An 8134-nucleotide genomic window follows, 5' to 3' on the forward strand; every position below is an offset into this window, starting at 1 on the left:
TGAGTTTAGAAGCTCCTTTCTTTCTGGCAATGGAAGTGTATGCCAAGCTGGATAACTTGCCAATGCAGAGAAAACTTCCATATTCCTTTCATAGTACAAATTTCTTTAAAATTCCCAAGACTGTTAGATCTGGATGTCTCTTTTGATAAAAGGAGCACGTGTACTGTCATTTTAATCATTAATAACATGCTATAGGACTACATTTGAAAAAAACTTCTTTATTCCTCTTTTTACTTAATATAAGTAAGCAGTCTGAATTGTGATCTGATCTGAAAAAAAACACATGATTATAGAACATTTTGCAGTGTGCATTGCAATCTGTAAGGACGTACACCAGGACAAACAGTAGATAAACACTGCACAAACAAAGCTGAAGCTTTCTATTCCATAGCAGATAGAAAAACATCATTCACAGGGACAGATACTATGCTGTGATGGAAGGAGTCTCAGGTTCACTCCTACGTTTCACAGAAAAGTTCCAATTTTCCATATTTTCAAAGCTATATAGTTCTACCTTATGTGTTGCTATATCTAGATGTGAAGCAACTGCTGCAGTTCTTCAGCAAACTACCATGACAGAAATATCAAACCCATCCTCAGGTTTTCAACAGCTTTCCACATAAATTTGAGTGAAATGTGCAATCTTAATGTTAAGGCATGCTCCAACATAGGTACAGTTATACCTATACAGTTAAACCACTCTGATACAGATGATGATCAGGATCAATAGTTACATTTTAAGATTTTTCTACATAGAGAAATCCAGAGTGGGTTACTAAATGCAGAGACAATCTCCCTTATTCTGGAAGTTCCTGCTCTGCATGTTAGTGAAGTCTTTGAGGATACTTTGCAATAGTATAACTTATAATTCTTTAATCTTATCTTCTTCCCTAGGTATTGGCTGCTAAAGACAGGATACTAGGTTAGGTAGACTCTTTGTTTGTCCCAGTACAGTCATTCTTTTGTTCTCCTAGTGCAAGGGAGGCATAGAGAAAGGGACATTGTTTTGAAAGCCATAAATACACAGTCCTGTATAATAAAACAAGAATTCCTTGCATATTTTCAGCAGTGTTCACGGAAGATTGAAATTGTATTCTGGATTGTTGATTTTTTAATAGTTAAAAAAGCAGTTCCTCACATCATCTACATGAGTGTAAGGTAAAGAACCACCACAACAAACCTCACTGGAAGGGTATGAAGAACTGAAGAGATGTCTTAGCTATAGTAATTTACTAGTTATATTTTATGAATATGTCTTTGTTTTAGAGAATTCAAGAAGAAATGCTCTGGAATGAGTTGCTTCTTGTTACAGGCTTAAACAACTCTTTTCCACCAATAAGGAATGAATACAAGTAGATGTAAGAGAAAAAAATAACACTTTACTAACTATCAGAACAGCAACAGGCAAAGAATAACAGTAAATAACTGCTAGATACCATATTGCTAAATCTCACAGGGTACCACCCCTCCAAGATGGCTCTCTGCGGCCGAGCATGTAGTTCCATGGACAAAGGGGAAAATGGTGCCAGTTCTTCCCCTGCTCAATGCTCTGCTTATCTCCCTGATGGCTGGAGCTCCAGCTGGTATTCTCTGGATCACAGGTCTAGAACTCGTGGAGGAAGTTCACTTTTCTCTCGGCAGGAGATGGCAGGGCAGGCAAGGCAGGGCAGGCAAGGCAGGGCAGCTGGACTGGGTTGACTCGTGGTTTTCTCTCCTTGGCCAGGCAATGCTAGTGGAATTTGCCCTGAGGCAGCCCAAGACCACTAACTGCAACCTCTCTGAGATGAGAAAAAAAACAAACCCAAAAGAGAACCCAAAACTGAACAGCCTCTGTCCACACTGCCTCAGCTCCATAGCGAGAAGCCAAGAGCCAAACCGAGAGGCCAGAGTGAGAACTCTGCCTCAGCAAAAATGAAAAGCCCAGCAAGGCAAAAATTAGGCAGCAAAAGAGGGCGAGTTGCTTGCTAGAGCCGACTTTAAAAATGCCCACAATACCACCCTCCCCAGTTCCATCTTCCAGCTGCAGGGTCTTAAAGAGACAGTAACAATTTTGGGGCACAGAATACAATAACCTTTTTGGGTTACCCATGCCAGAATATAATGCTAGTTTTTGAAAAAGTATGCTATTTGCCATTAATATGGGTTGAACACATGTTAAAGGAGGCACTTAGCTCAGTTCGTCTATCAGAAAAGCATCCCTGATTGTGCAGTTTGCTATATGCATCTCCATGCACCCATTCTCCCATATTTCCAGCTTCTGGTTTTGTAAGTGTTAATATTAAATAAAGATTGTATATTTTGTTTTTACTTACAGCAACTAAGTTAATTTGTTTCATGTCAAAGCCATCTGAAAATGAATTATAAACTCTAGGTAAAACAACCGTACTCGACTATCAGTAAAATTGTTAACACATGTATTGTAATTAGTAAAATTAAATGTACTAATTTTAAGATAAAAAAAAGAATAGTCCAAACAATTGCAAAAAATAATTGTATTATATAACTTAATGTCATCATGAATTGCCAAAGAGCTAGTTGACATTTAAAGTTCCTTATAAAGAGTTAAGAAACAGATGCAGCTAAAATACTCTAACACTACAATTTAAAGAGGATCTGAAGAAGCAGATGGAGGTATTTTATATACCACATACATATTTCATATACTACACCGAGAATATGCCTTGAAAAATGCATTTTCTTTCTTCGTTGTCTTTGCTAAAAGAACTACTCAAAAATCTACAGGTATATTAGAAAGACTACAAGCAGCAGAAAGGGATGTAAAAAGCCAGAGTCCACTGTGGTGGAAAACAGAAGATGAAGTGAAGACAGAGTGATTGTTAGCTAAGTCCTGTTCAAGAGTCGTTTCAGTTTGGTCAGTACGTTTCAGTTTGGTCAGTACGTTTCAGTTTGGTCAGGTTACCTTGTAGGATTGAAAAGCCGCCAGGATTATGTTCTAACCAAGCAATGGTACCTGCATACCTGCAGATACTACTGAGAAGTTTAATAATTCACTTGCTTATGACCTACACATTGCCTTCATTACTAGACATTTATTGCAGACTTTTTGTACAGAAAGTGCAATAAAATCCCACAGGCAGAAGGTTAGAGCTGGTAAAGTTCAGGAAAAAAAAAAAATCTGCCTAGGAAAAAGACATTATAAAGCTAGCAGCAAATACAGCTAACTTGAAATAATTTATTCAACGGGAAATCTCCCAGAGGGTCTTAATACAGGTTAAGCCCTTTTCTGAAATATATGCATAAACTGAAAATACAGTCTGATGAGAGAACACTGCTGAGATTATGGCATACATTACACTCTGGGTAGGATGGGTGTTTCTAATGTTATTTCTAAGTATAAGATGAACAAAAATATTTGTCCACAGATTCATAGCTATGTTATTACAGTAAGAGATCAATAGAATTTCTTTAAACTTGGTGCAATATTTCATCAAAGTTATTTCAAACTTAGGAATAATAAATGTATTCTGTTGAAGATTTGCAGCAACTGTTCATGGCACTGTTTACTACTTCCCTGGAATTACGTATTCCATTAGGCTGCATCATCTGACTCACTGTTTAGTTAAATACATGTTTCTATTGATATGGACACCAAGCTTGATTGTATCCCATTCATTAATTCAATTACTTAAATTATGAAGCCAACAGCATTGTTTCACAGTGAGTCATTTGGTGTTAATGGTCCGTCTTTATAACTCTTCTGCCAAAAGCACGTCTCATCAAATCAACCATCAATCAAATGGAAGGTTCAGAAAGTGTTAGTAAATATTAGTAAAAACAAACCAGAATAGTTGAATGGTTGTAGATTCTGTTTTGACTTTTTGTCACATTTCAATACTGTATGAAAAATTCTGGGAGATTTCTAACATATTTAGGAGGTGCATTACTACAGTAACAGCATACTGAAGTTTTTAATTTATATTCTACAGAAGATGGGGAAATAACAGGATAAATTATTATGTGCTGTACCCTAAGGAGTACATTCAATGTTTAGTTGAATTCATACTCTTGACACATTAATATATTTAATATTACATACATGCTTTAGGTACTTAACTGCAAATATTTTAATCAATTAACTTGCAGCAGCAGCTTATTTGCAGTCAACTAGTAAAAACAACCTAAATAAATAAATAAATAAAAAGACTGAAGTATTTAATACACTGAAATTCAATAAAAAATGAAGAAACATGAAGTGTTTAGAAGAGCAAGCTCTGACTGTATACTTAGTACCAAAGTGCTCCATAGTACACCATGTACTGTGGTGGTGTTCTGATCACAAAGATCTTCACTCTTGTTATAATACACAACAGAAAAGGTAATTGGTGGTACAATGGTGCGAAGCCAAGCTCATTAAGATTACGTGGTATCTCAAGAAAGTATTCTTAGGACACCATAGTATAAGAATAGATGGTGCCTGTGTTCTTAATAAACCAAAGATAGCTGTTAAGTATTACTACACTAACAGAAGAGCAATTGCTTGGGATTGAGTTCATGCAAGACAGTTACTGAAATAATGAAAGATATTGGTCTGGACAGGTATTTTAGTTGCCTAGGTAAGAAGTAGCTATTGAATTATTGTGAAAGAAGTAAAATGATTTGGCTATATAAATCCTTAATTAGGATTGAACATTAAAAATCAGAATGTCAGTATGAACAGGATGGTCAGTGAACGGCTTGCATTTGGGCAAAAGTAGTGCTATGTGAAAACGATTCTTACCTTTGATTCTTAACACCGATAGGTTGACATACTAGTGCCTACTAATGGCAGCCACCAGCTTCAGCAAATAGAAGAAACGTGAACTTCAGTGTCCTTGTCACTTCAATAAAACTCTTAAAGCCTAATTCCTTCTGAAGACCTGCAGTACCGATCTGGAAGGCCTCCTGTCTGCTCACACAGAAGACATTTGAGGTTTGTTTGTGGTTTTTCTTTTTTTTCCCCCCTGTGTTTACTGTTTGTTTGTTTGTTTTAAAGGTACAAAAGTAGTCAAGATACCTATGGGTCTTAATTAGAATAACTAAGCTCTGAATTGTTACCTCAGGCAATTCTCTGTGTTCAACTCTGCCTTTTCATGGAATAAGAAACAGTTACCCACGAGAATGCTTGCAACACAATGAGAGCTATGGTCTAAGTTTCCAGCTAGCTTCCATCCGGTTTTCGCCCAAAGATGACAACAGTTTCGGTGTGCAAGGCCTTGATAAGAAGGATGGAGATAACCAAAACTAAAATTGGCTACATATTTCTATGGCAAAGTATTAGAGAAAGTGATACAACTATCTTACTGCCTTATGCTAAGGTATGTGAATTAAAAAAACCTGAATATTTGAATTTTTAGTTTGTCACGTGGTTCCTCTGATCTTCCAATGCTAGAAGTAAAAGGTGTATATATTTACACACGATTCCAAAATGTTTATTTAAGCATGTACATTTCAGAATGAAAAACATGCAAGACAATGACCATCAATATGTTAAGGAGAAAAAAAACCCCACCATGTAAGATGACTGAAAACTTCCTTTTGAGATGATTTTATTAAAAGAAGACACTGAAAGATGTGTTCCTAGGAAGAAAAATACCACATTAAAATTAAGATGCAAAACAATTTTGCACTTTTTAGTGGTTTAGTTTAAAAGCAAAATCCCCTTTTTAATGGTATCTTTCACTATGTTTTGAGATTTCAAACTACAGAACCCTTTAGTTTCTATACCTGTAAGTAACAGAATCGTCTCAGTAAGCCAACATAAATGTAAAGCTAAAAGATAGATTGAGAAAACCGTAAATTAAATATACACTACCCTGTAAAGACATTCCTTAACAATAATTCCAGGGTAAAAGGACAGGTAAACAAACCTCATTTCTATTTGTGTACTTTATCACAGAAACAAAATTGTACTTAACATTTCTATTAAGCATAGGGGGTGCAGAGAGAAATAATGGAAATTTTTAAAATATCGGTATAAGGTACAGTAACACTGCAGTAGTTATGCATCCAAATTAACCTGTATGCTTTAAACACAGGAGGACTTCAAGTTCCCCTGTGTATTTAATATAGGAAATTTATGACCACTCACTTTGCCAAGGGGCACTAAGTAAAAAATGGGTAAAACTGTGGGTATAACAGTTCAACATTTTATTTTTAAAAATATATTTTGAAGTATGGAAATATGTATTTCCATATATTTCAAAATTATAAATTAAGATTTGAAAACTAGTATTTATACCTGAAGACACCTATATCTACAGATAAAGATATATGTATATACATAAATAACTCCATTTTAATTTTTACAATTCAAATTGAAGTCTGGTAGACAAAGAGCTGATGTCACAGAAGAGCTGGAAAACTGTGATTCAAGAATAATTCCTTATATGCCTTCACTTACACACCTATGTTTTAGTACATGTACAGCATAATTACATCTGTTTTCCTTAAATTGGATGGATTATTGGAAACGACTCAATTTTAAGTCTGTCATTATTCAGATTAACATTTGGATGGCTTTTGGCGATACTGCTCATTTTATGCAGAACAAGGGTAAATGCTTGTGAAAGATCAGTCCTTTCTATATGCAGTATGTTTCACTGTGAGTCATTCTGGAGTAACAAAAGCTACCAACAACTATTCTGTGACCACTTAACATATATAAATTATTCTATACACCCTTTATGCCTACTGAAATCCTTCTTCATTGAAGTACAACTTTAAATGTCTTTATTTTTAATAAATATCATGATGTACATTGAAAGTTCAATCCTTTGCACTGTTCCACAAGCTTTGAAGTAACATTTCACTTACTCAAAATGTACTTCACCCTTTTAATGTTTTTAAACACGGGTAGTAATTAACCTCTGACTCAAAATTAGAGGCCACAGCTTAAAATCAGGCTTTGAGCTGATAGCAGGAGACTTTAACAAAACTACTGACAGCAGTATGCTGTGAGAACATAAGGTGAGTGGGAATGGCTATTTGAAAGAAAACAAAACTTCCCCAATCCCCTCCCACACAGCCAACGATGTGTTCAGCCACCAGGAACTGGTATCTCTGCTAATCAGCTTGTCTCTACACTGCTGTTCCATGGCCTTCTCTTGTTTCTGGAAATCAAAGTCCTTCATTACCCAGAGTTTCAGCCAAGTATGGAGCAATTAGTTTCTACTACAAATTGCATTATAGTAAGTATTTATATCTATGCATTTTATTGCTATATTTAACAGTTGGTCAATAGCATATAGACAACTTACACCATGACATACGTCTAGCACAGATTGCTTACACAGTGTAATGACTAAGTTCAATAAAATGTTCAGTAGATAAGCAATCTGTGCTAGACATATGGTCTAAGTTGTCTACATCCTATTGACCAACTGCTAAAGATTGGGAGTGAACATAAAGTGTTCAAACCAATATGAGTGGATTGAAAGAAACTGTTGTTCCATTTTTTCGTTTTAGAGACTCCTGTTTCTAAAGTTCTGTAAGGACACTTCTTTAAATAGTTTGTATTACCATGATCCCATGAAAGCTAGATAAAATTAGACTAAGACCACTGCAAATTTTGGTTCGATGTTTTGAATAATTTTAATTTATTTCTAGTTTACCCCTTGTTTAATTTTGCACATTATTGATAGCCCAGGGAATAAGACCAAAATTTTTCTCTCCTTCCCCATTTGGACAGACTTAGCAAGTATAATTTGTTTCAAGAAACAAAGTTACTGCAACATTTCTCAGCAGTAAAGTAGCTATCAGTTATCACCCAGCAAGTTTTCATTTCAATCCACCTAAACCTTTTTTCTACATTGATCTGCCCTCAAGCAGCATGAAGTATCTAAACTAAACTAACATTAACTTATCCAAAGACCATTCTCTTTCTGACAAAATGAAAATCCTTATTTCAGAGGCTCTAATACTCACATGTGTGAATCAGAAGAGCGCACTATTGGGTCAGGCAAAAAATAAATTGAACAAAAAATTTTAATCGCCCGTCAAAAATTGGAATGCAACATCTATATTTAAACAACTTTATTAACATAGTCAAGCAGTGATTAACATTCACATCTATTATGTCACATCATACAAATGTAAATACAAAATTACTACAGTACAATATATATTCTCTGCATGA

This window comes from Coloeus monedula (assembly GCF_965178545.1).
Source record: "Coloeus monedula genome assembly, chromosome: Z".
NCBI lineage: Eukaryota > Metazoa > Chordata > Aves > Passeriformes > Corvidae > Coloeus > Coloeus monedula.